This window comes from Mobula birostris, chromosome 22, assembly GCF_030028105.1.
Source record: "Mobula birostris isolate sMobBir1 chromosome 22, sMobBir1.hap1, whole genome shotgun sequence".
NCBI lineage: Eukaryota > Metazoa > Chordata > Chondrichthyes > Myliobatiformes > Myliobatidae > Mobula > Mobula birostris.
This window is the reverse complement of record NC_092391.1, coordinates 5493487-5519025: the sequence shown is the minus strand read 5'-3', so window position 1 is coordinate 5519025 and position 25539 is coordinate 5493487. Positions and strand designations below refer to the sequence as shown.

The window sequence follows — 25539 nt, the reverse complement described above, 5'->3', positions numbered from 1 at the left end:
GGAGTAATAATTATCATTTACTCAAATATTTTCATGACATTACAGTGAGATTCCGTCATATTTCCAATTTCTACACGGCACTTTTCTCAGTGCTTATGGCAAATGTATATTTATTTTCAAAGCTAAAAAATCTACATCAAAAGGATTAAACTGCAATTAAAAACCATGGAAAATTCAAATGGATCTACTGTGATCGGAAGATGTAGCAGAAGTTGTAATGTTTTATTCAAGGAGAAATTTTGCAGTGAGCTGAAAATCCTAAACTGAAGGATGACTAAGACTTGCAACTGAAGTGCAAACAGCATCTATTTCTTAGATTTGTGTTAATTAACCTTGAAGCAGGAAAATGATTCATTCTTGACCCTTGGTGGTGGCAATGTCAGATGCTTTAGCATAAGGAGCCAAAGGAACATTCCCAGGTCCTGAGCAGTTGATTTTAATGTCAGGGGTAGACATTATGATTATATGTATCCCAACTCTCTGGTCTGTCTGTTGAAATCTCCCTCATATCCACCCTAAATTATGCCTTTTTGTTCCTTATATCCACACTATAAATCTAAAGTCAGCTACAGAAATTCTGTTCTCCATGCCCATTCTGACTTGTCAATCCATGGCCTCCTCTACTGCCGTAAGGCCACTTTCAATTTGGAAGATCAACACCTCATCTTCTGTCTGGGTAACCTCCAACCTGATGGCATGAACATCGATTTCTCTAACTTTCTGTAATTCCTCCCCATTCTCTTCCATTTCCCATTCTAGGTCCCCTCTTAACCCTTTCCTTCTCCTCACCCGCCCATCACCTCCTTCAGGTGAACGCCCCCCTCCACTTCCCTTTCTCCTGTCTCCTATGGTCACTCTCCTCTCCTATCCGATTCCTTCTTCCCCAGCTCATTACCTTTTCCACCTATCACCTCCCAGCCATCCAGCTTCCCCTTCATCTGTCTTCACCTAGCTTGTCCTCCTCCTCCCTTCCCAGTCCAGGTGAAAGGTCTCACCTTGAAACGTTGACTGTTTCTTTCTCTCTTGACCTGCTGAGTTCCTCCAATATTTTGTGTGTGGTTACAGAAATTGTTCATTTACACCCCTTTTATATGATTATAAAAGTGACACTATTACAAGGTTGGCAAATGCTAAATTAGGCTGCGTCTGTGAAATGTTTCCCTTCATCATTTATATTCCTCAGCTGCTGGTCTGCCACCAGACATAGATACTGCCATATAGAAATTCATCTCTACTCGGGAGATGTAGTATCCTCTGTACTTAGTGATTCATGAGAGGAGGCATTTTGTCTGCAGAAATATCAGCTGGCCTGCTACTATTTACACATTCCAATGAGGCCAGACTGACATTGGCTGCAAACAGCTATCCACTTCTATTTCTACCATGAGGGGGACAGTACAGGAGACTGAAGGCACACACCCAACGTTTTAGTAACAACTTCTTCCCCACTGCCATCAGATTTCTGATGGTCAATGAACCCATGAGCACTATCTCACTATTTTTGGACTATATATATCAAATTATAGTTTTTTAAAATTTATTGCACTGCACTGCTGCCACAAAACAACAAAATGATGACGTGTCAGTGATATTGAACCTGACTTAGATCCTGATTCAGGTGTTGGTTGGCTATTAGTTATTCAGTCTTCCCTTCCACATTTTTCCTATTATCTATAGTCAAGATTTTAACATAACTTAAGCTGAAAACTGTCTAGTAATATAACTTTCACTAAAATGTATATATTTTAAAATCAAGCATTTTTATGCAAAATGGACTGAATCACAAGCATTTGTTGAATACTAGCTCAGACAGATACTGCTGCAAGTTGAAACATGGTGTGGAAGATGGTTACAAAACACTCTCATTAAGATGATATGTGCTATTTATGAGATTTTGAGCTTTTGCTTGGTGCCTAGCAAGAACATAAAATACGATCTCCTGTTCTCTTTCAGTAGATGTGGGGGATAAGAGCAGTTCTTTTGTGCTTGACTTAGTTAATGGCTGGAATCTGTGGTAATAAAATCTATGAGTATATCAGTTTTCACCGTTATTACTGAGTAAACCAGACGGCAACTTCCAGTGTCCGCACATGCGCAATTAAGTGCGGAAATCAGGAAATTACTGTCTGAGTTTCACTGTTGGTCCGTAAGCTTCAGCACACTGTTTCCCTGCTGGCTGGGGGAATTCACCATTCAACACATGGAGGATGGAGTTTTGGTACTTGCCCAATGAGTGGCAAATAAAAGCACCATCAAGAATCATGGTGGTCCATTCCAATACTAGTAAACTTTGCTGACAAGATGACCCTCAATTACTTTCTAATAAAATTTCTGTGAATTTACCTTTGCAATGCTACAATCTCATTGATACATCTTTTACTACTTAGTTTTTTTTTAAAAAAGGAATTCAAATTAAGGGAGCAACACAAAATGCTGGAGGAACATGGCAGGTCAGGAAGCATCTATGGAAAGGAAAAAGAGTTGACATTTCAGGCTGCGACCCTTCATCAGGACTGGTGTTGATCATATTATGGAACCTAGATGTTGCCAGCAGTCATTACTTAATACTCATCCTCAAGCACTCAAAGATACTGGTGAACCAGTTTTTGAGCCACTGGTGAACCATTTTCTCGGCGCTTAGGGTGAAAGAACTTTTGTGCTCTTTGGTAGGAAGTATCATGATTTAGACCACACAGTGATAAAGGAATGTCATTATCCTTCCAGACCAGTTGCTTACAGGCTCCCGCTTTCCTTGATTTTCTTGGTGATGGGACCATTGGTTAAGAAAATATTATCAGAGTAACAGAGCAAATAAGAGCATTAGACACTGCACTGGTAGTTGTGAGACTTGAAGTTCTACACTAGGCTAGCTCTTTTCAATGTTTCTAATTACTTAACTGAGAGTACATCTCACAGAATTAATTCCAAACTAAAAGTCAAAGACAATTTATTATCAAAGTACTTACAATGTCACCATACTGACCATACTCTACCTTGAGATTCATTTTTACAGGCACAAAAACAAATCTCACAGAATTTATGAAAGCTGTACAGAATACATTGCCCAAAAGACAAATTGTGCAAATTTAAAACATATAACACTGAGGAAATGAGTTGTAGAGTCTTTAAAAGAGAGTCTGTAGGTGGAGAATCAGTTCAGTGTTGAGGTGAGTGAAGTTATCCATACTGGTTCAGAAGCCTTACAATTGTAGGTTAATAACTATTCCTGAACCTGGTGGTGTGGGGCCTATGGCTCTTGTACCTCCTGCCTGTTGATATAGTGAGAAGAGAGCACCGCGTGAACAGTGGGGGATCTTGATAATAAATGCTGCTTTCTTGAAGCAGTGCTCCTTGTAGATATGTGGAATTCGTAGGAAGGACTTTGCCTGTGATGGACTGGGCTGCATCTACCACTTGTAGGCTTTTCCATTTCTGGACATTGGTGTTTTCATAGCAGGCTGTGATATAACCAGTTAAGATACTCTACACTGCACATCTATAGAAGTTTGTCAAAGTTTTAAGCACATACCCAATCTATGTCAACATTTAAGAAAGTAGAGGTTCCTACAGTCATGGAGTTCAATTCCCAAAATTCCCAAGGCACAAACACAGTGCGGTGCATTTTTTCCACCTGTTACAGGATTGAGTTGAGCTGCAAAAATGATCACTAAATATTATTCTGCACCCATCCATGCAAAGCGCAGGAGAAAACTCAGCTTCTGGCTTCAGTGATGTCAATTGACACCTTTGAGGTTGCTGCTGTAACATTAAAGCATGAACACACATTGAACAGACTGACAATTTTAATTAGAAAACTATGTCCATATCACAGATCTATCTACCTGTCCAGGATCCCCCCTCCTACTATCATCCCCACCCCAGTGTTCCAGACAAGACCACAAGACATAGGAGCAGAGTTAGGCTATTCAGTCCATGGAGTCTGCCCTGCCATTCCATCATGGCTGATCCCGGATCCCACTCAGCCCCATATACCTGCCTCCTCACCCTATCCTTTGATGCCTGACTGACCAGGAAACAATCAACTTCCACCTTAAGTATACCCATGGACTTGGCCCCCACCAGTCTGTGGTAGAGCATTCCACAGATTCACTATTCTCTGACTAAAAAAATTCCTCCTTACCTTTGTTCTAGGAGGTTGGCCCTCAATTTTGACGCTGTGCCCTCTCGTTCTGGATACCCCACCATAGGAAACATTCTCTCCACATCCACCTTATCTAGTCCTTTCAACGTTCAGTAGATTTCAATGAGATCCCCCAAATTCCAGTAAATACAGGCCCAAAGTTACCAAATGCTCATGTTAACCCCTTCATTCCTGGAATCATCCCCATGAACCTCCTCTGAACTCTCTCCAATGACAACACATCCTTTCTGAGATATGGGCCTAAGACCGTTGACAATACTCCAAGTGTGGCCTGATAGTGTCTTATAAAGGCTCAGCATTATCTCCTTGCTTTTATATTCTATTCCCCTTGAAATGAATGCCAACATTGCATTTGCCTTCTTTACCACAGACTTGACTTGGAAATGAACCTTCTGGGAGTCTTGCATGAGGATTTGCATGTACATTGATCTATGGATAACATGAAATTAAAAGGCATATTTTTTGCAACTATCTTTTTTGATGGTGGTCCTGAGACTCAGAACTTAGACTCAAAAGATTTTTCAGATCCTGTACATTGTTATATGTAGTATTTTTTTCCCCTGTGCAAAAGTTGAACCAATTGCAGTTTCCTTAACTACTTACCCCTGATAATGAGCACCTAAGAAGAAAGTTATGAACCCGTAAACACTACCCACTACATTTTTTTGGGTTTTTTTGTGCACTACTTATTTTAACTTAACTATTTAACAGACATGTATATATATATATATACACATACACACACACCTACTGCAATATTGTTTTTTTCCTCTATATTTATCATGCGCTGCTGCCATAAAGTTACCGAATTTCATGACATATGCCAGTGATATTAAACCTGAATTAAGTTATGACAGTAAGAGTTTGCGGCAGTAGAGGCCAAGTCACTGGGTGTATTTAAGGCAGAGGTTGATAGGTATCTGAGTAGCCAGGGCATCAAAGGTTATGGCGAGAAGGCGGGGGAGTGGGACTAAATGAGAGAATGGATCAGCTCATGATAAAATGGCAGAGCAGACTCGATGGGCTGAATGGCCGACTTCTGCTCCTTTGTCTTATGGTCTAAGACACAGGAGCAGAATTAGGCCATTTGATAAAAAAAACAACAAAATGTTGCAGCTCTGGTGTTATCTCTTATTATTCTGCAGTTGTTTAACTTGGGCTGTTAAGACTCTGTATACTTTATAGGTAATTTGTGAATGTCAGATAAAAATCACTGCCTCCCTGATTTGATAGGTCAAAAAGTAGTTGCACATTAATCAGCACTGACTCTGAACTATTTGGATTTTCCTAGATTGTAATGGCTTGATTGGTGTTTTTGAGTGAAATACATTTCCTGCTCTCACAGACATTTAGCAAACTATTTGTGCCTCAGGCACCACACTAGAAATCTTTCCTGTTTCCCAAATCGCCAAATAATCAAGCACACAAATGCAAACATTAATTACCAAGTTAAAAAATACACAATACTCCAAGTGAATGGATTTTGAAAATTAGAAACTTGACGAGGAAAGCTGTCAGCATTTTCCTTTCATGACCAAAATAAATGTTGCTTCTTCCATCTAAAGTGTAAAAAATAGTACTGTTTCTGATAATTTCCTTTCACCAATCACATTTGAAAATTTCATTTGAAAACACCTGTTGTCAGTGTAAAGAAAGGTCATCTGCTTGAGACATTAACTCTCTCTCTCTCTCTCCACAATGACAACATTTTCAAAAATTTTAGGTTTTATTTCCAGAGCAGTACTTGGTGTTGGGCTTCACCTGTAGTTTGAGCATCAAGCAGTCCAACAGCAAGGGATTTGCATTTGTATAGCATTTTCTTGCTCTTTTCAAGGAAGCTAAAGAGTTTACAGCCTTTTTGAAGAGCTGCAATGTTGTAACCAATTTGTGCACTGCAAGTTCCCAGGGGAATGCCATGGAGACCAGGTTACTGGCACTGAGAATCTGTGGTCCAGAAGAGAAAGTTGGGTGGGGGGGTGGAGGCATGGTACTGATAGGGACTTAATAGACATTGGAACAGACAGGGGATTCTGTGGATGTGAACGCGACACCCAGATGGTATGTTGCCTCCCAGGTGTCAGGGCCATGGACGTCTCAGATCGTGTCCACAGCATTTTGGAGGGGGGAGGAGAGCAGCCAGGTATCTTCATACATATTAGCACCAATGACATAGGAAGGAAAAGCAAAAAGGTCCTGAAGAGAGAATTTAGAGAGCTAGGTAGAAAACTGAGAATGACCTCCAGGGTAATAATTTCTAGATTGCTACCCTGGGATAGGGATGGAGAATCAAAAATGGTAGCAAATACAGTACTCAGTGTTATATCTCAATGCATGGAGTATGAAAAAAAAGGTGGATGATCTTGTTGCACTATCACAGATTGTCAGGTATGATGTTGTGGCCATCACTGAATCATGGCTGAAGGATAGTTGTAGTTGGGAGCTGAATGTCCAAGGTTACACATTGTATTGGACGGATACGAAGGTAGGCAGAGGGTTGGTGTGGCTCTGCTAGTAAAGAATGACATCAAATCATTAGGAAGATGTAACATAGGATCGGAAGATGTTGAAGCCTTGTGGGTTGAGTTAAGAAACTGCAAGGGTAAAAGGACCCTGATGGGATGTGGACTACAGAATACAACAGGAAATAGAAAAGGCATGTCAAAAAGGCAATGTTATGATAGTCATGGGAGATTCTCACATGTAGGTAGATTGGGAAAATCAGTTGATAATGGACCTTAAGCAAGTGAATTTGTCGAATGCCTACAAGATGGCTTTGTACAGCAGCTTGTCTTTGAGCCTACTAACAGTCCAGCTATACGAGATTGGGTGTTATGCAATGAACCATAGGCGATCGGGGAGCTTTAGATAAAGGAACCCTTATGAGGCAGTGATCACAATATGAATGAGAAAGTAGAGTCTGATGTAGCAGTATTTCAGTGGAGTAAAGGAAATTACAGTGGTATGAGACAGGAATTAGCCAAAGTAAATTGGAAGGAGATGCTGGCAGGAATGACAGCAGAGCAACAATGGTGCGAGTTTCTGGGAAAAATGAGGAAGGTGCAGGATAGAAGTAGTCCAAAACCAAAGAAATACTCAAATGGCAAAATAACATAACTATGGCTGACAAGGGAAGTCAAAAGCTGAAGTAAAGCAGAAGAGGGAATACAACAAAGCAAAAATTAGCAGGAAGATGGAGGATTGGGAAGCCTTTAAAAGCCTACAGAAAGCAACTAAAAGAACCATTAGGAGGAAAAAGATGAAATATGAAAGCAAACTAGCAAACATATCAAGGTGGATAGAATCAGCTTTTACAAGTGTATAAGAAAATATGAGAGTCGATATAGGACCACTGGAAAATGAAGCCGGAGAAATAATAACAGGGGACAAAGATATGGCATAAGAACCAAGTGAGTACTTCGCATCAGTCTTCACTGTGGAAGAAATTGGCAGTGTGCCAGGTGTTGAAGGGTGCGAAGGAAGAGAAGTGAGTGCAGTTACTATTACAAGGGCGAAGGTACTCAAAGAGCTGAAAGACCTAAAAGGTACACAAGTTAATTGGACCAGATGAACTGCACCGTGGGGTTCTGAAAGAGGTATCAGTAGAGATTGTGGAGGCATTAGTAATGGTCTTTCCAAAATCATTGGACTCTGGCATGGTTCCATAGGACTGGAAAATTGCAAATGTTGCTCCATTCTTTAAGAAAGGAAAAAGGCAGCAGAAAGGAAATTATAGACCAGTTAGCCTGACCTCAGTGGCTGGGAAGATGTTAGAGTCAATTGTTAAGGACGAGGCGAGTACTTGATGACACAGGACAAGATAGGACAACATCAGCATGATTTCCCCAAGGGAAAATTTTGCCTGACAAACCTGTTAGAATTCTTTGAGGAGATTACAAGCAGGATAGATAAAGGGGATGCAGTGCGTGTTGTACATTTGGATTTTTAGAAGGCCTTTGACAAGGTGCCACACATGACGCTGCTTACCAAGTTAAGAGCCCATGGTATTGTAGGATAGTTACTGGCATGGTTAGAGCATTGGCTGATTGGTAGGAGACAGTGAGTGGGAATAAAAGGATCCTTTTCTGGTTGGCTGCCAGTGACTAGTGGTATTCCACAGAAGTCGTTGTTGGAAACGCTTCTTTTTATGCTGTATATCAATGACTTAGGTGATGGAATAGATGGCTTTGTTGCCAAGTTTGCAGATGATACAAAGATTGGTGGAGGGGCAGTTAGTGTTGAGGAAACAGGAAGGCTGCAGAAGGACTTATAGACAGATTAGGAAAATGGGCAAGAAAGCGGCGAATGAAATACAATGTTGGAAAATACATGGTCATGCACTTTGGTAGAAGAAATAAATGTGCAGACTATTTTCTAAATGGGGAGAAAATCCAAAAACATGAGACACAAAGGGATTTGGGACTCCTTGTGCAGAGCACCCTAAAGGTTAACTTGCAGGGCACCGTCAGTGGAGAGGAAGGTAAATGCAATGCTAGCACTCATTTCAAAAAGTCTAGAATACAAGAGCAGGGATATGATGCTGAGGCTTTATAAGGCACTGGTGAGGCCTTACCTTGAATATTGTGAACATTTTTAGACATAGAACAGTACAGGCCCTTTGGCCTACATTGTTGTGCCGACCCTCAAACGCTGCCTCACATATAAACCCCCACCTTAAATTCCTCCATATACCTGTCTAGTAGTCTCTTAAATTTCACTAGTGTATCTGCCTCCACCACTGACTCACGCACCAACCACTCTGAGTAAAAAACCTTCCTCTAATATCCCCCTTGAACTTCCCACCCCTTACCTTAAAGCCACATCCCCTTGTATTGAGCAGTGGTGCCCTGGGGAAGAAGCGCTGGTTATCCACTCTATCTATTCCTCTTAATATCTTGTATACCTCTATCATGTCTCCTCTCATCCTCCTCCTCTCCAAAGAGTAAAGCCCTAGCTCCCTTAATCTCTGATCATAATCCATACTCTCTAAACCAGACAGCATCCTGGTAAATCTCCTTTGTACCCTTTCCAATGCTTCCACATCCTTCCTGTAGTGAGGCGACCAGAACTGGACACAGTACTCCACCTGTGGCCTACCAAAGTTTTATAGAGCTGCATCATTACATCGCGACTCTTAAGCTCTATCCCTCGACTTATGAAAGCGAACACCCCATAAGCTTTCTTAACTACCCTATCTACCTGTGAGGCAACTTCCAGGGATCTGTGGACATGTACCCCCCAGATCCCTCTGCTCCTCCACACTACCAAGTATCCTGCCATTTACTTTGTACTCTGCCTTGAATTTTCCTGTCCTCTCTGATTCTATCCTTTTCCATGATAATGCTGAAGGCCAGGGAGCAGTGGTCACTGTCCCCCAGATGCTCACCCACTGAGAGATCTGTGACCTGACCCGGTTCATTACCTACTACTAGATCTACTATGGTATTCACCCGAGTCGGCCTGTCAACATACTGTGACAGGAATCCGTCCTGGACACACTTAATAAACTCTGCCCTGTCCAAACCCTTGGAACTAATCAGATGCCAATCAATATTAGGGAAGTTAAAGTCACCCATGATAACAACCCCATTATTTTTGCACCTTTCCAAAATCTGCCTCCCAATCTGCTCCTCGGTATCTCTGCTGCTACCAGGGGGCCTATAGAATACTCCCAATAGAGTAACTGCTCCCTTCCTGTTCCTGACTTCCACCCATACTGACTCAAAAGAGGATCCTGCTACATTACCCACCCTTTCTGTAGCTTAATAGTATCCCTGACCAGTAATGCCACCCCTCCTCCTCTTTTACCCCCCCCCTCTCTATCCCTTCTAAAGCACTGAAATCCAGGAATATTGAGAATCCATTCCTGCCCTGGTGCCAGTCAAGTCTCTGTAACGTCCACTACATCATACTTCCACATATGTATCCAAGCTCTCAGTTCATCACCTTTGTTCCTGATGCTCCTTGCATTGAAGTACACGCACTTTAGCCCTTTTACCTTCCTACCTTTACACCCTTTATTCTGCTTCTCTTTCCTCAAAGCCTCTCTGTATGTTAGATCTGGCTTTACTCCATGCACTTCTTTCACTGCTCTATTGCTCCGGATCCCATTCCCCTTGCAAATTAGTTTAAACCCTCCCGAACCATGCTAGCAAACCTACCTGCAAGGATATTGCTCCCTGTCGAGTCCAGGTGCAGCCCATCCAATCTGTACAGATCCCACCTTCCCCAGAAGAGATCCCAATGATCCAAAAATTTAAAAGCCTGCCCCTGCACCAACTCCTCAGCCACACATTCAACTGCCATCTCCTCCAATTCTTATCATCACTATCACGTAGCACTGGCAGCAATCCTGAGAACGCCACACTCGAGGTCCTGTTCTTCAGCCTTCTGCCTAGTTCTCGAAACTCACACTTCAGGACCTCATCCCTCTTCCTGCCTATGTAGATTTGGGCTCCTCATCTGAGAAACAATGTGCTGGCATTGGAGAGGGTTCAGAGGAGTTCACAAAGATGATTCTGGGAATGAAAGGCTTATCATACGAGGAACATTTGATAGCTCTGGGACCGTACTCACTGGAATTTAGAAGGATGGGGGGGGGGGATCTTATTGAAACATTTTGAATATTGAAAGGCCTAGACAGAGGACTCAGGATAGAGGGGTGCTCATTTAAAACAGACGTGGAGAAATTTCTTTAGCCAGAGGGTGGTGAATTTGTGGAATTTGTTACCACAGGCAGCTGCGGAGGCCAGGTCATTGGATGTATTTACGGTAGAGCTTGATAGGTTCTTGATTGCACACGGCATCAAAGGTTGTGGGGAGAAGGTCTGGGAGAGGGAATGAGGAAGGGGAAAAAGGATCAGCCACGACTGAATGGCAAAGTAGACTCAATGGGCCAAATGGCTTAATTCTGCTCCTATGTTTTATGGTCAGATAAGAAAGTGGGAAAGGCCAGCAAGTTTTAGCAACACACATAAAAATTGCTGGTGAACGCAGCAGGCCAGGCAGCATCTATAGGAAGAGATACACTCTTTCTATAGATGCTGCCTGGCCTGCTGCATTCACCAGCAATTTTTATGTGTGTTGCTTGAAATTCGAGCATCTGCAGATTTCCTCGTGTTTGCAAGATTTAGTGATGTTGGTTAAGAGACAAGTTTTGAATAGTCAAATACTGAGTAGGTAAACATAAAAATGCAACGGAAACCACAAGTTCATTGGTCTTGTGCGTATCAGACACATCTATAAGGTCATTCCTTCAGACAGTCCTCTTCACAACCATCTCTATATTGGGAGCATTGTTGCACAAACTGATCAAGTACAGCTCTGCATGATTGCTGTCACAGAATCAGACTTCACAATGTGCTGGATTCCTCCTTCTCAATGCCTGCCTATGTCTACCAGCAAGGCAGAATTGCCAGAGGGGCAGCCCAGTAAGACACATACAGCTGGGAAGAAAAGATAGTTTTGGGAACCCTCCATGTTGATTCCTACCCTTTCTTTGGAGATACAGCGCAGAAGAGTCCCCTTCCAGCCCATTTTGCCACACAACCCACCAATTTGATCCTAGCTTAATCACCAAACAATTTATAATGATCAATTAACCTATTAACCAATATGTCTTCAGACTGTAGGAGGAAACTGGAGTACCCCAAGGAAACCCACACATTCACAGAAAAAACGTGACAACATACTGAAGATGCCAGAACTGAATTCAGACACCCCAGGCTGTAATAGCGTTGCACTAACTGCTATGCTATCGTGGTGCCCAACATATTGAACAACAGGAAGAAAACCATGAAGATGTTGGTAAAAGCGAACTCATACATTCTTTAATTAGAGTTAGACAAAACTCCTCCTTTTACCCAGAGCTCACTTTCCATTCTGCTCTATGGCAAAACAGTCAGGATAAATTTGACAGAACCTGAACAGATCTGGTGACTCAAAAGTTGGAATCGATGAGGGGCATCGATTCACAAGCACAATCTGCAACCTCATGAAACCACGTTTAGCTCATACCTGATGGAATCATCACACTTTGTTCTTGTAGAAACGTGGTTCCAAGACAACATCACATGTAAAATCAATCTAAAGGCCATGCCACTCAGGGATTTGGACTATATTATTTATTTTTGTGACTGTTTGCTTTTCTGCTACAGTAACTACAGTATATGCCCATATGTGCTTTATACATCTGTCAGTGCTGTGTTTTGCACCTTGGCCCCAAAGGAATGCTACTTTATTTGGCTGTATTCATATGTATGGTTGAATGACAATTAACAGCATTTTCTGCTTTTAATTACAAGGATGACAGGGCCCAGGATGCAGTGCTAAAGAAAAGGCTTAAGAATTTGTAAACATATTCAGTCAGAAATGCTGACTAGATTATCTATTTCACCAACACATAAGCCAATTTGATCGATTCTGTAGGATATCAAGGAAAAAAAAGAGAACTGGATACAGCAAAGGTTATGAGACTTGACACCACCTGTGGTACTAAATACCCAAACTGAAAAACTAGCCACATCAATGAGCAGAGTATTCCAAAAAACACTGGTATCTACTCAACAATGCAGAAAATTGCATTAAAGAGCCCCAGAGAAACTGAAGACAGGAGGCATCAAGAGGAAAACCAACAAAAAAAACTGGATTCATATTTTGCTTGAGATCAATCATTTCAGTCTCTGGACATCACTGAAAAAAAATTCATAATGGCCATGTCTAGGCTTTTTTCCCACCACAAGTGGGGGTGTTGCACGGCACTGAATTTTATTTGCAACTTTTCAACAAGACCATGACAGCCACTTAGCAATCGATGGACTGTGGCAAGTATGCCAGGCACTGACCATGTTATTCCTGGTATTACCATCACTAGGTACCATCCATCATCAACACCTGGTCTCCCCAGACCAGAAATTGGACTGCACCATATATAAGTAACATGGCCAGCACAGCAGTTAAGCGGTTAGGTACTTTGCAGCGAATCACTCATCTTGGATCCCAAAATCTTTTCACCATCTACAAATCAGGAGCACTCTTGAACAGGTGCTGTTCCAACAATACAAACACCTTAAAACCAAAGCACTTCACTTGAGTGGGGAAGTCTAGGACCAGAGGGCACAGGTCAGAATACAAAGACAATCTTAGATCAGCGATGAGGAGGATTTTATTTAGTCAGAGGTTACTGAATCTGTAGAATTCATTGCCATGGAGGCTAGTCAATGGGTACAGTTAAAGCAGAGGTTGATAGGTTCTTGATTAGTAAGGGTGTCAAAGGTTACAGGGAAAAGGTAGAAGAGTGGGGTTGAGAGTAGTAATAAATCAGCCATGATAGAATGATACAAAAGACTTGATTGTCTAAATGGCCTAATTCTGCTCCTATTTCTTAAGGTACATCATCCATTACCCTAAAACTCCAAAACAGAGGCTACCATCTACAAAATGTCCACATTACTCAGCTAGCTAGGCTACTCTGAAAGCCTTCCCAAACCCATAACCTCAACCACCAAGTATCACAATACTTGCAGGTGCATGGGAATGTCATCAGGTTCAGTAAGTTATTACCCTACCTACTTTGATAATAACATTTATTTTGAAATTGAACTTTGAACATGTACTTCACCAAGTCTTTATCCTTCTTGAAAAATGCAGTGATAACAGTGGAAGCAGATATGACAGTGGCCTTTAAAAGACTGTTAAAACTAGGGCATATAGAGAATAGAGGGATGTGGATCTTCTACAGGCAGAAGACAACTTGTTTAATTCAGTGCTTGTGTATGTAGATTGTGGGCCTCTTCCTGTGCTGCACTGTTCTATATTAATATTCCTTCGTTGTCACAGGGCTAAATCTTGGACCTCCTTCCTCAATTGTGGAATAGCCTTCAACAGAGGAACTGCAGCAATTAAAAGTCATGAGGAGCAATAATGCGGTGGATGGACAGACTTTTTCACAAGGTTTAGGGTGAAAGGCAGAAATATAATAGAGACCCGAGGGACAACTTCTTCTCCATAGAGGGTGATGGGTATATGGAACGAACTGCCAGAGGAAGTGGGTATAAATCACAACATTTAAAAGACATTTGGGTAAGATACACGAATGGGAAAAGTTTGAAAGAATATTGCTCAAACGCTGGCAAATGTGACTATCCTGGGTGGGAATCTTGGTCAGCACGGATGATTTGGGCCGAAAGTGTATGACTATGATGGTACACATAGTCCTTTCTCAAGGACAGGTAGCGATGATATATGCCGATGTGGCCAACAAATACGCAGACCGCGGAAAATTAATCTTCAGTGGACGTTACCCGAGCTGCTCAGGATCAGAAGCCCATGATTTCTTTTGATCTACACTGATACTAGACCACCCATGGGAGCGCCTCGTTCTCATAAACCGTGGGGTCTTCTACCTTCGGGAAGATGGGACCCTGATGATCGCCCACGGGCGGTGCCTGAGTGGGAGGGTGATAGCCCAGTCCTTGGTCCCCCGGCTTACCCTGGTCTCGTCGCCCACACCACCCACCGCCAACAACGGCGGCGGCAGCCAGGCTGCTCCGGCCTCCGCTGTGCAGGAGGCCTCGTCTCCTAGGAGCCCGGGTCGCGCACCAATGGGAGGCAATAGCCGAGCGCACGTGAGTGGCAGTTGTGCGCGCGCGGGCGAACGAGCGAACAAGCAATCAGAGCGAGCGCTGCCTCGCGAACTGGAGGACTCGGCGGCTTGCTTTGCTGCGCGCTCTAATCCTTTTACCGGCTGAATGAATCCATCTGTTCGAAATCTCGCGTCTCATTGATCCGGGTAAGGCTCTCCCTTAGCCCATGATGGCATGTCTCTCCGTTTTCCCCGTTGATTCTCGTTGTAACGTGTCCGTCTTTAGCATGGAACCATCCGGTGCGGTGCTAAATAGTGATCTGTTTGCCCGGTGCCGCCGGGGCATGCGCAGTGGTAACTGCCCGCGCTTCCTGCCAAAAACCGTCCGGTGTAGGACACTGATTCAGTTGTGTGTGAGTGGGGAATTTACACTTTTTATAAATAACCTTATCTTTATTGTGGAGATTGGCGAAGGGCGGACAACTTCAGTCAAGTTTGAGCTCGAGTTGATTGGGAGATGTCCTGTTGTTGCATGCGTGTTATGGTTAGGTTATAATTCGTGCTTGGGCTTGGTTGCTTTGTGCATTTACCCCCAACAACTGTTGACCTCTGACGAGTAAAGTGGCTCTTTAACAAGGTGCTCGCCGTTTCTGCGAGGAGCCTGCAAAGCCTTCGATGTCGTTTCCGTCATAAGATAGAAGCATCTGGTTAGATTTTATTTTGAAGGAAGCTTTACGGCTCAGTGTGCGGCTTTTGTTTTGGGCCGAAGTTGTTCGGTGCAGATGCAATGACATTGAAGCATTCAATAAATCTGAGCTATTGGGCAAGATGAATAATGAGTGATAGATTGGAAATTGGAGCTACGGAAGAATTAATAACTCCTGGGGGTGTTGAGCAAAGTGAATACATTTATATGTCTCTTCCCCCACCCTCATCATTTATCAATGCTCATTTATTTCGCATTATCGTGAACAGGGGTTCAGTAACCGTGATCCTCGTCATTCCCGGTGTCCAGGTTGTGGTTTTTCTTTTGCCCCTACGTTACAACAAAATGTACATGAAGGACGGCACTGGTCCGTTTAAAAGCTTTTGTCTCGTTACCTCATTCAGTTGAGGAGAGGGTGAAAAGGAGAGATAAGATGATCGTGTATTTCTTTTGTGTAGAAAATTCTGATTGCATTTCGTGCCAGATCTTGTAGGGATCAATTTATAAGGTGTTTCTACTTATCATGTGTTTAACCTGGAAGCCAACAAAAGTGAAATCCGCGTTGGATTGCTGATGTCCACTGTTTTTCAATATAGCACTGAAGTTACATTGTTCGACACGAGCACTGATTTTGATACAATGCAGTGACTTACAATGAAAATTGGGGATTTGTTTAAATTCATTCATCTAATGCTTTCGCATTTTTGATCTGTCTTTGGAAGACAAATCAAAAGCTCTCTCTCGTTTCTTCGACCCCTCGTCTTCTTGACCCTTTCGACAAAAATAATCATCGTAACTGTATAAAAGGAAGCATGCACAAAACGCAGTTGCATTTTTTTTCCCACGATTAAAGGCTGTGATCAGGTAGCATTCTGTTGCTATATAGAGTCTGTACTTTGCAGAACCGGTCTACTTTGTTGCGAACGGTCCAATTAAGCCAAACATTATTCTGTACAAATCAGTTGCCGAGCAATGCTGTAGGTGTTTGTTATGTAAAATGGCATTAAATTTAGAATACAAAATACCGATGATGCGTTTAACTGGAATGCAGTTGAGGAATAAGTGAAAGGTTTCTGTTTTCGTGCCAGAGCAGGGTGCATGCCAGTCACTCCTCCGGGCTTTCTTGTGATGTATAAAACTTGCGCGATCTATCGGCATCTTGGTGAAGCTTACTGGGAGATTCTAGCCCCGTGCCTTTGGAGTGTCTAAATATTTAACAGCAACTGCAGTGGATTCAGATCACTTTCTACTTTCATTGTTGAGCTCATCGAAATCAAGGCCACGCACACGTATTGCACTCATCCTTTGTTTCAAGGTATAACTCTTCTATTCAAAAATCACTTGTCTGTTATGATTTCAAATGTGTATTATAGATGGAGAAAATTTAAAAATGTGCATTTTGGACAACTTATCCATATCAAGATTGTTTAATGCCATTTCCAGTGTACAAATGTAAAGGAGAACAAAATAATTGTTACTCACGATCTGATGCAGAACAAAAAAACAGAAGGAACACAATAAACATAAAATAGCTTATGTACATTGATTGGATGTCCATAAAGTGACGCTAGGCACAGAAGTGTCCATACACAAGGTGACTGACTAGAAATGATAAAGTAGTGGTGGTTGGGGGTGTGTTGGGGTGTATTAGTGGGTGGAGGTGTTGATCAGCCTTACTGCTTGAGGAAAGTTAACTGTTTTTGAGTCTGGTGGCCCTGGCATGGATGCTATGTAGCCTCCTGTCTGATGGGAGTGGAACTATGAGTAGGGTGGGTGGGATCCTTTGTGATGTTGCTGGCCCTTTCCTGGCACCTTTCTGTATATATGTGTTCGATGGCAGGTAGGTTGGTGCTGGTGATGCGTTGGGCAGTTTTGACTACCTATTGTAGAGCCTTCCTGTCCGTCAGTTTCAGGGTTTTGCTGTGTAGTTTACATTTAGCTTGTTTTTGACATGTTTGTTTGTTGAGACCATTGTAGTAAATATTAGTAGTGAACAGTGAGTCACCACATAATGTATTGGGAGAAAATTGAATTGTGTTTTATTTCATTGGAATTCAGCGTATTGGGGATATTGGGGCATATCCTCTTGCTTAGGATAAAAATTTCCGAAGAGCACCTAAGGAATTGTTTAAAGCTGTTGACTTTCCATATTTAATTATGTGCATAGGTCATACACTAGACCATGCTGAAATCAGGTGTTCAGTTTTGAGAGTGCACCTCTTTTCTTATTCAGCAAACTAGAGAATGAAACAATTTACATCTTGTGTACATTGTCATTATTAAGCACTTTCCAAAGTCAGGTGTAAATGTGTATTAATTCACAATGGAGTTCTCTCTACCCAGTGACATCTGAAATCCAACCCCAGCTTAACATGCGCTTTCAGCTCTGCAGTGTGACATTTTTTCCATTTCCTGCTTGGCATTCCCATGACCTTCTGTGTTGAATTTAGAGTTTAGTGGCCTGGACTAATGTATGTGTGGAGTTGGACTAAGAGAGTTGAAGTTGACTTCAATTAGAATCAGCCTTTGCAGTGATTTTCCATGCCTCTCCCTCAAAACAAAACACTTTCATACAGTACTCATCGGACTGAACAGTACTCTGCTTAGAGGTGACAATATTCTATTATTTCTTCTCTACTGCATGTACTTCAGACAAAATTCCATTATTTTTACTGCAATATCTGGTAAAAATCATTTAATGTTACAATATAAGAAAGTCATTGGAAAAGAGCATCAATAAAAGTAACAAACTAGAAAATCTTCTGATAATGGAAATCCAAAGCAACATACATAAAATGCTGGAGGAACTTGACAGATCAGGCAGCATCTATGGAGTCTATGTTTTGGGCCAAGACCCTTCTGAGAAGAGGATTTAAGCTAATTAAGAGTTTTCAGTCAGTACCTGAGATGTACTACCATTAGTGGGCACTAGGCAGACTGGCAGTCTTGTCAGTATTGAATTAAGAAGGATTTTGTTGAACAGTCTACCGCAAGTCGTGGTAGTCATGAGTCAGAAGTGAAAAACCTGGCTGTTAACCATTATCATGTTGAAGTTTGTCAGATCCTTGAAATTCAAGCTGTATTTCTGAGCTACCAGTGCAAATAACTTTCATTTCCTAAATGGCTTTGATTACGATTCCAAAGAAAGTATAAAAAAGAACACCTGTACAAAATGAAATAACATTTTAGCCTATGATAGAAGAGATGGGGTGTATACTGGCAGGGTCAGAGGAAGGATGGGAGGAGGCTCAAAGGGAGCACAAGTGTCTGTATGTGCCAGACTGACATAATGGCCTGTGTTTCTGTATTGTTTAATATATAATTTCTTTCATGCAAATTAAATGTCTTCGCTTATACTAAGGATTAGAACTTCTTTTTGCTTTCCATAAGTACCATGGTTTTCTCTCTTTGCGTTTGATTTATTTTCTTCTTGGCAATGTTCTTGCAACTAAAACTAGAGAAAGGAGCAAGATTATTTGAAGCAACACACACAAAATGCTGAAGGAACTCAGCAAGCCAGGCAGCGTCTATGGAAAAGAGTAAATACTTTATACTTTATGCTTTATACTTTACTGTCGCCAAACAATTGATACTAGAACGTACAATCATTACAGCGATATTTGATTCTGCACTTCCCACTCCCTGGATTACAAATATTAAATGTTAAAAATTAGTAAATTTTAAAAATCTAAATTACAAATCATAAATAGAAAATAGAAAAATAGAAAGTAAGGTAGTGCGAAAAAACTGAGAGGCAGGTCCAGATATTTGGAGGGTACGGCCTGGATCCGGGTCTGGATCCGTTCAGCAGTCTTATCGCATTTGGAAAGAAGCTGTTCCCAAACATGGCCGTACGAGTCTTCAAGCTCCTGAGCCTTCTCCCGGAGGGAAGAGGGATGAAAAGTGTGTTGGCTGGGTGGATCGTGTCCTTGGTTATCCTGGCAGCACTGCTCCAACAGCGTGCGGTGTAAATTGAGTCCAAGGACGGAAGATTGGTTTGTGTGATGTGCTGCACCATGTTCACGATCTTCTGCAGCTTCTTTCGGTCTTGGACAGGACAACTTCCATACCAAGTTGTGATGCACCCTAGAAGAATGCTTTCTACAGTGCATGTATAAAAATTAGTGAGGGTTTTAGGAGACAGGCCAAATTTCTTTAGTTTTCTCAGGAAGTAAAGGTGCTCTTGGGCCTTCTTGGCAGTGAACTCTGCTTGGTTGGACCAAGTCAGGTCATTTGTGGTATTATAGTATAGTCGACGTATTAGGCTGAGACCCTTTATTAGGACTGGAGAAAAAAAGATGAGGAGTCAAGAGTTGGAAGGTGGGGAGAGGGGAGGAAGAAACACCAGGTGATGGGTGAAGCCGAGAAGGGGAGAGGTGAGGAAAAGAACTAGGAAGTTGATTGGTGAAAGAGATACAGGGCTGATGAAAGAGGAATCTGATTGGAGAGGACAGGCTATGGAAGAAGAAAAGGGGGGGGAGCACCAGAGGGAGGTGATGAGCAGGTAAGGAGATAAGGTGAGAGAGGGAAAAGGGAATGGTGAAGGAAGGGTGGGGGGAGGGCATTACTGGAAGTTCAAGAAATTGATGTTTATTCCATCAGGTTGGAGGCTACCTGGACAGAATATTCTCCTCCAACCTGAGTGTGGCTTCATTGTGGCAGTAGAGTAGGCCGTGGACTGATATGTCGGAATGGGAAGTGGAATTAAAATGGGTGGCCACTGGGAGATCCTGCTTTTTCTGGCAGACGGAGCACAGGCGCTTGGCGAAGCAGTCTTCCAATCTACATCAGGTCTCACCAATTCTCACCAATATACAGGAGGTCACACCGGAGCATTGGATACAGTAGCTGACCCCAACAGACTCACGTGAAGTGTCTCCTCACCTGGAAGGACTGTTTGGGGCCCTGAATGGTAGTGAGGAAGGAGGTATAGGGGTAGGTGTACTCTTCATCCTTTTTTCTCCAGTCCTGATGAAGGGTCTCAGTCCGAATCATCGACTATACTCTTTTCCATAGATGCTGCCTGGCCTGCTGAGTTCCTCCAGCATTTTATATGTGTTGCTTGGATTTATATCATCTGCAGATTATTACTTGAGGTTAAGCAGAAGATAATCATGAGAACTTAAGTATTAAGAAAAGCTTTATGGTATGATTCTGGCCAGGAAGGTCATAAATTGTGTCTCAAGGCTCAGAAACTTGATTTAAGAGTGGCACAGTTTTCTTCAGCATTCCTAGATTAAACTACAGGAAGGAGGGGAGTTTCTGATAGGATCTCTGCTCAAACTGAGGTTACACATACACTTTGTAGCCACTTTATTAGGTACAGGATTAGAATCTGGTGTGGTTTTCTGCTGCTGTAGCTTATCCACTTCAAGGTTCAACATTTTGTGCATTCAGAGATGCTCTTCTGGACACCACTGTTATAACACGTGGTTGAGTTCCTGTTGCCTTCCTGTCAGCTTGAACCAGCCAGGCCATTCTCTGATCTCTGTCAATAACAAGGTGTTTTCACCCACAGAACTGCCACTCATTGATTTTTTTTTGTTTTTCGCACCACTGTAAGCTCTAGAGACTTAAGACCATAAGACAAAGGAGCAAAAGTCGGCCATTTGGCCCATCGAGTCTGCTCCGCCATTTTATCATGAGCGGATCCATTCTCTCATTTAGTCCCATTACCCCGCCTTCGCACCATAACCGTTGATGCCCTGGCTATTCAGATACCTATCAATCTCTGCCTTAAATACACTCAATGACTTGACCTCCACTGCCGCCCGTGGCAACAAATTCCACAGATTCACCACCCTCTGGCTAAAAAAATTTCTTCACATCTTTGTTCTGAATGGGCGCCCTTCAATCCTTAAGTCATGCCCTCTCATATTAGACTCCCCCACCATGGGAAACAACTTTGCCACATCCACTCTGTCCATGCCTTTCAACATTCGAAATGTTTCTATGAGGTCTCCCCTCATTCTTCTAAACTCTAAGTATTACAGTCCAAGAGCAGTTAGACGTTCCTCATATGTTAACCCTCTCATTCCCGGAATCATTCTAGTGAATCTTCTCTGAACCCTCTCCAGCGTCAGCACATCCTTTCTTAAATAAGGAGCTCAACACTGCACACAGTACTGCGAGTGAGGTCTTATCAGTGCCTTATAGAGCCTCAACATTACATCTCTGCTCCTATACTCTATTCCTCTAGAAATGAATGCCAACATTCCACTCACCTTCTTCACCGCCGACTCAACCTGGAGGTTAACCTTAAGGGTATCCTGCACTAGGACTCCCAAGTCCCGTTGCATCTCAGAACTTTGAATTCTCTCCCCATTTAAATAATAGTCTGCCAGTTTATTCTACCAAAGTGCATAACCATATACTTTCCAACACTGTGATTCTGTGGACGCAGTCCAGAGACCCGGATGGTAGTTTGCCTCCCTGGTGCCAGGGTCCGGGATATTTCTGATCGTGTCCAAGGTATCCTGAAGTGGGAGGGTGAGGAGCCGGAGGTCGTGGTACATATAGGTACCAATGACATAGGTAGGAAAAGGGAAGAGGTCCTGAAAGAATATATGGAGCTAGGAAGGGAGTTGAGAAAAAGGACCGCAAATGTAGTAATCTCAGGATTACTGCCTGTGCCACGCGACAGTGAGAGTAGGAATGCAATGAGGTGGAGGATAAATGCGTGGCTGAAGGATTGGAGCAGGGGGCAGGGATTCAAGTTTTTGGATCATTGGGACCTCTTTTGGCGCAGGCGTGACCTGTACAAAAAGGACGGGTTACACTTGAATCCTAGGGGGACCAATATCCTGGCAGGGAGATTAGCGAGGGCTACTGAGGTGACTTTAAACTAGAATGGTTGGGGGGGTGGGAATCAAATTAAAGAGGCTAGGTGAGAGGAGGTTAGTTCACAACAGGGGGATGGGAACCAGTGCAGAGAGACAGAGGGGTGTAAAATGAGGGTAGAAGTGAAAAGTAAACGTGGCAGGCTGACAAATCCAGGGCAAGCATCAAAAAGGGCCACTTTTCAACATAATTGTATAAGGGCTAAGAGAGCTGTAGAAGCGTGTCTGAAGGCTTTGTGTGTCAATGCAAGGAGCATTCGTAACAAGGTGGATGAATTAAAAGTGCAGATTGTTATTAATGAATATGATATAGTTGGGATCACAGAGACATGGCTCCAGGGTGACCAAGGATGGGAGCTCAACATTCAGGGATATTCAATATTCAGGAGGGATAGACATGAAGGAAGGGGAGGTGGGGTGGCGTTGCTGGTTAGAGAGGAGATTAACGCAATAGAAAGGAAGGACATAAGCCGGGAAGATGTGGAATTGATATGGGTAGAGCTGTATAACACTAAGGAGCAGAAAACGCTGGTGGGAGTTGTGTACAGGCCACCTAACAGTAGTAGTGAGGTTGAGGATGGTATTAAACAGGAAATTAGAAATGTGTGCAATAAAGAAACAGCAGTTATAATGGATGACTTCAATCTACATGTAGATTGGGTGTACCAAATTGGTAAGGGTGCTGAGGAAGAGGATTTCTCTTATGTATGCGGAATGGTTTTTTGAACCAACATGTCGAGGAACCAACTAGAGAGCAAGCTATTCTGGACTGGGTATTGAGCAATGAGGAAGGGCTAATTAGCAATCTTGTCGTGAGAGGCCCCTCGGGTAAGAGTGACCATAATATGGTGGAATTCTTCATTAAAATGGAAAGTGACATAGTTAATTCAGAAACAAAGGTTCTGAACTTAAAGAAGGGTAACTTTGAAGGTATGAGACGTGAATTAGCTAAGATAGACTGGCAAATGACACTTAAAGGATTGACGGTGGATATGCAATGGCAAGCATTTAAAGATCGCATGGATGAACTACAACAATTGTTCATCCCAGTTTGGCAAAAGAATAAATCAAGGAAGGTAGTGCACCCGTGGCTGACAAGGGAAATTAGGGATAGTATCAATTCCAAAGAAGAAGCATACAAATTAGCCAGAAAAAGTGGCTCACCTGAGGACTGGGAGAAATTCAGAGTTCAGCAGAGGAGGACAAAGAGCTTAATTAGGAAGGGGAAAAAAGATTATGAGAGAAAACTGGTAGGGAACATAAAAACTGACTGTAAAAGCTTTTATAGATATGTGAAAAGAAAAAGATTGGTTAAGACAAATGTAGGTCCCCTACAGACAGAAACAGGTGAATTGATTATGGGGAGCAAGGATATGGCAGACCAATTGAATAATTACTTTGGTTCTGTCTTCACTAAGGAGGACATAAATAATCTTCCGGAAATAGTAGGAGACAGAGGGTCCAGTGAGATGGAGGAACTGAGGGAAATGCATGTTAGTAGGGAAGTGGTGTTAGGCAAATTGAAGGGATTAAAGGTGGATAAATCCCCAGGGCCAGATGGTCTGCATCCCAGAATGCTTAAGGAAGTAGCCCAAGAAATAGTGGATGCATTAGTAATAATTTTTCTAAACTCTCTAGATTCTGGATTAGTTCCTGAGGATTGGAGGGTGGCTAATGTAACCCCGCTTTTTAAAAAAGGAGGGAGAGAAACCGGGGAATTATAGACTGGTAAGCCTGACATCGATCGTGAGGAAAATGCTAGAGTCAGTTATCAAAGATGTGATAACAGCACATTTGGAAAGCGGTGATATCATCGGACAAAGTCAGCATGGATTTGTGAAAGGAAAATCATGTCTGACGAATCTCATAGAATTTTTTGAGGATGTAACTAGTAGAGTGGATAGGGGAGAACCAGTGGATGTGGTATATTTGGATTTTCAAAAGGCTTTTGACAAGGTCCCACACAGGAGATTAGTGTGCAAACTTAAATCACACGATATTGGGGGTAAGGTATTGATGTGGATAGAGAGTTGGTTGGCAGACAGGAAGCAAAGAGTGGGAATAAATGGGACCTTTTCAGAATGGCAGGCAGTGACTAGTGGGGTACCGCAAGGCTCAGTGCTGGGAACCCAGTTGTTTACAATATATATTAATGACTTAGATGAGGGAATTAAATGCAGCATCTCCAAGTTTGGGGATGACACGAAGCTAGGCGGCAGTGTTAGCTGTGAGGAGGATGCAGGGTGACTTGGATAGGTTAGGTGAGTGTGCAAATTCATGGCAGATGCAATTTAATGTGGATAAATGTGAAGTTATCCACTTTGGTGACAAAAACAGGAAAACAGATTATTATTTGAATGGTGGCCAATTAGGAAAAGGGGAGGTGCAACGAGACCTGGGTGTCATTATACACCAGTCATTGAAAGTGGGCATGCAGGTACAGCAGGCGGTGAAAAAGGCGAATGGTATGCTGGCATTTATAGCAAGAGGATTCGAGTACAGGAGCAGGGAGATACTACTGCAGTTGTACAAGGCCTTGGTGAGACCACACCTGGAGTATTGTGTGTAATTTTGGTCCCCTAATCTGTGGAAAGACATTCTTGCCATAGAGGGAGTACAAAGAAGGTTCACCAGATTGATTCCTGGGATGGCAGGACTTTCATATGATGAAAGACTGGATGAATTAGGTTTATACTCGTTGGGATTTAGAAGATTGAGGGGGGATCTGATTGAAATGTATAAAATCCTAAAGAGGTTGGACAGGCTAGATGCAGGAAGATTGTTCCCGATGTTGGGGAAATCCAGAACAAGGGGTCACAGTTTAAGGATAAAGGGGAAGCCTTTTAGGACCGAGATGAGGAAAAACTTCTTCACACAGAGAGTGGTGAATCTGTGGAATTCTCTGCCACAGGAAACAGTTGAGGCCAGTTCATTGGCTATATTTAAGAAGGAGTTAGATATGGCCCTTGTGGCTAAAGGGATCGGGGATATGGAGGGAAGGCTGGTGCAGGGTTCTGAGTTGGATGATCAGCCATGATCATACTGAATGGCGGTGCAGGCTCGAAGGGCCGAATGGCCTACTGCACCTATTTTCTATGTTTCGTTTGCCGCTTCTTTGCCCATTCTCCCAATGTATCCAAGTATCTCTGCAGATTCTCTGTTTCCTCAGCACTACTGGCCCCTCCACCTATCTTTGTATCATCAGCAAACTTAGCCACAAAGCCATTTGTTCCATAATTCAAATCGTTGATGT

General features: G+C 42.6%; 1 protein-coding gene and 1 long non-coding RNA gene across 6 annotated transcripts in view; one reads left to right on the top strand and one right to left on the bottom strand.

The window, feature by feature from the left end:
* LOC140186177 (uncharacterized) overlaps nucleotides 1-14743 on the bottom strand; it is a 79041-nt gene extending 64298 nt beyond the window's left edge. For all 3 annotated transcript variants that reach the window (XR_011882804.1, XR_011882802.1, XR_011882803.1), the window contains exon 1: nucleotides 14649-14743. This is a non-coding gene — a long non-coding RNA (uncharacterized lncRNA). The remainder of the gene's footprint in view (nucleotides 1-14648) is intronic.
* Nucleotides 14744-14821: 78 nt separating this feature from the next.
* The window catches only part of strbp (spermatid perinuclear RNA binding protein), a 267170-nt gene continuing 256452 nt past the window's right edge, over nucleotides 14822-25539 (top strand). For 2 of the 3 annotated variants that reach the window (XM_072239910.1, XM_072239908.1), the window contains exon 1: nucleotides 14822-14948. The gene's annotated coding sequence lies outside the window, so the exon portion shown is untranslated. Of the gene's footprint in view, nucleotides 14949-15137; nucleotides 15155-25539 lie in introns of those variants that run through there. The other variant, XM_072239909.1, reaches the window with a different exon arrangement.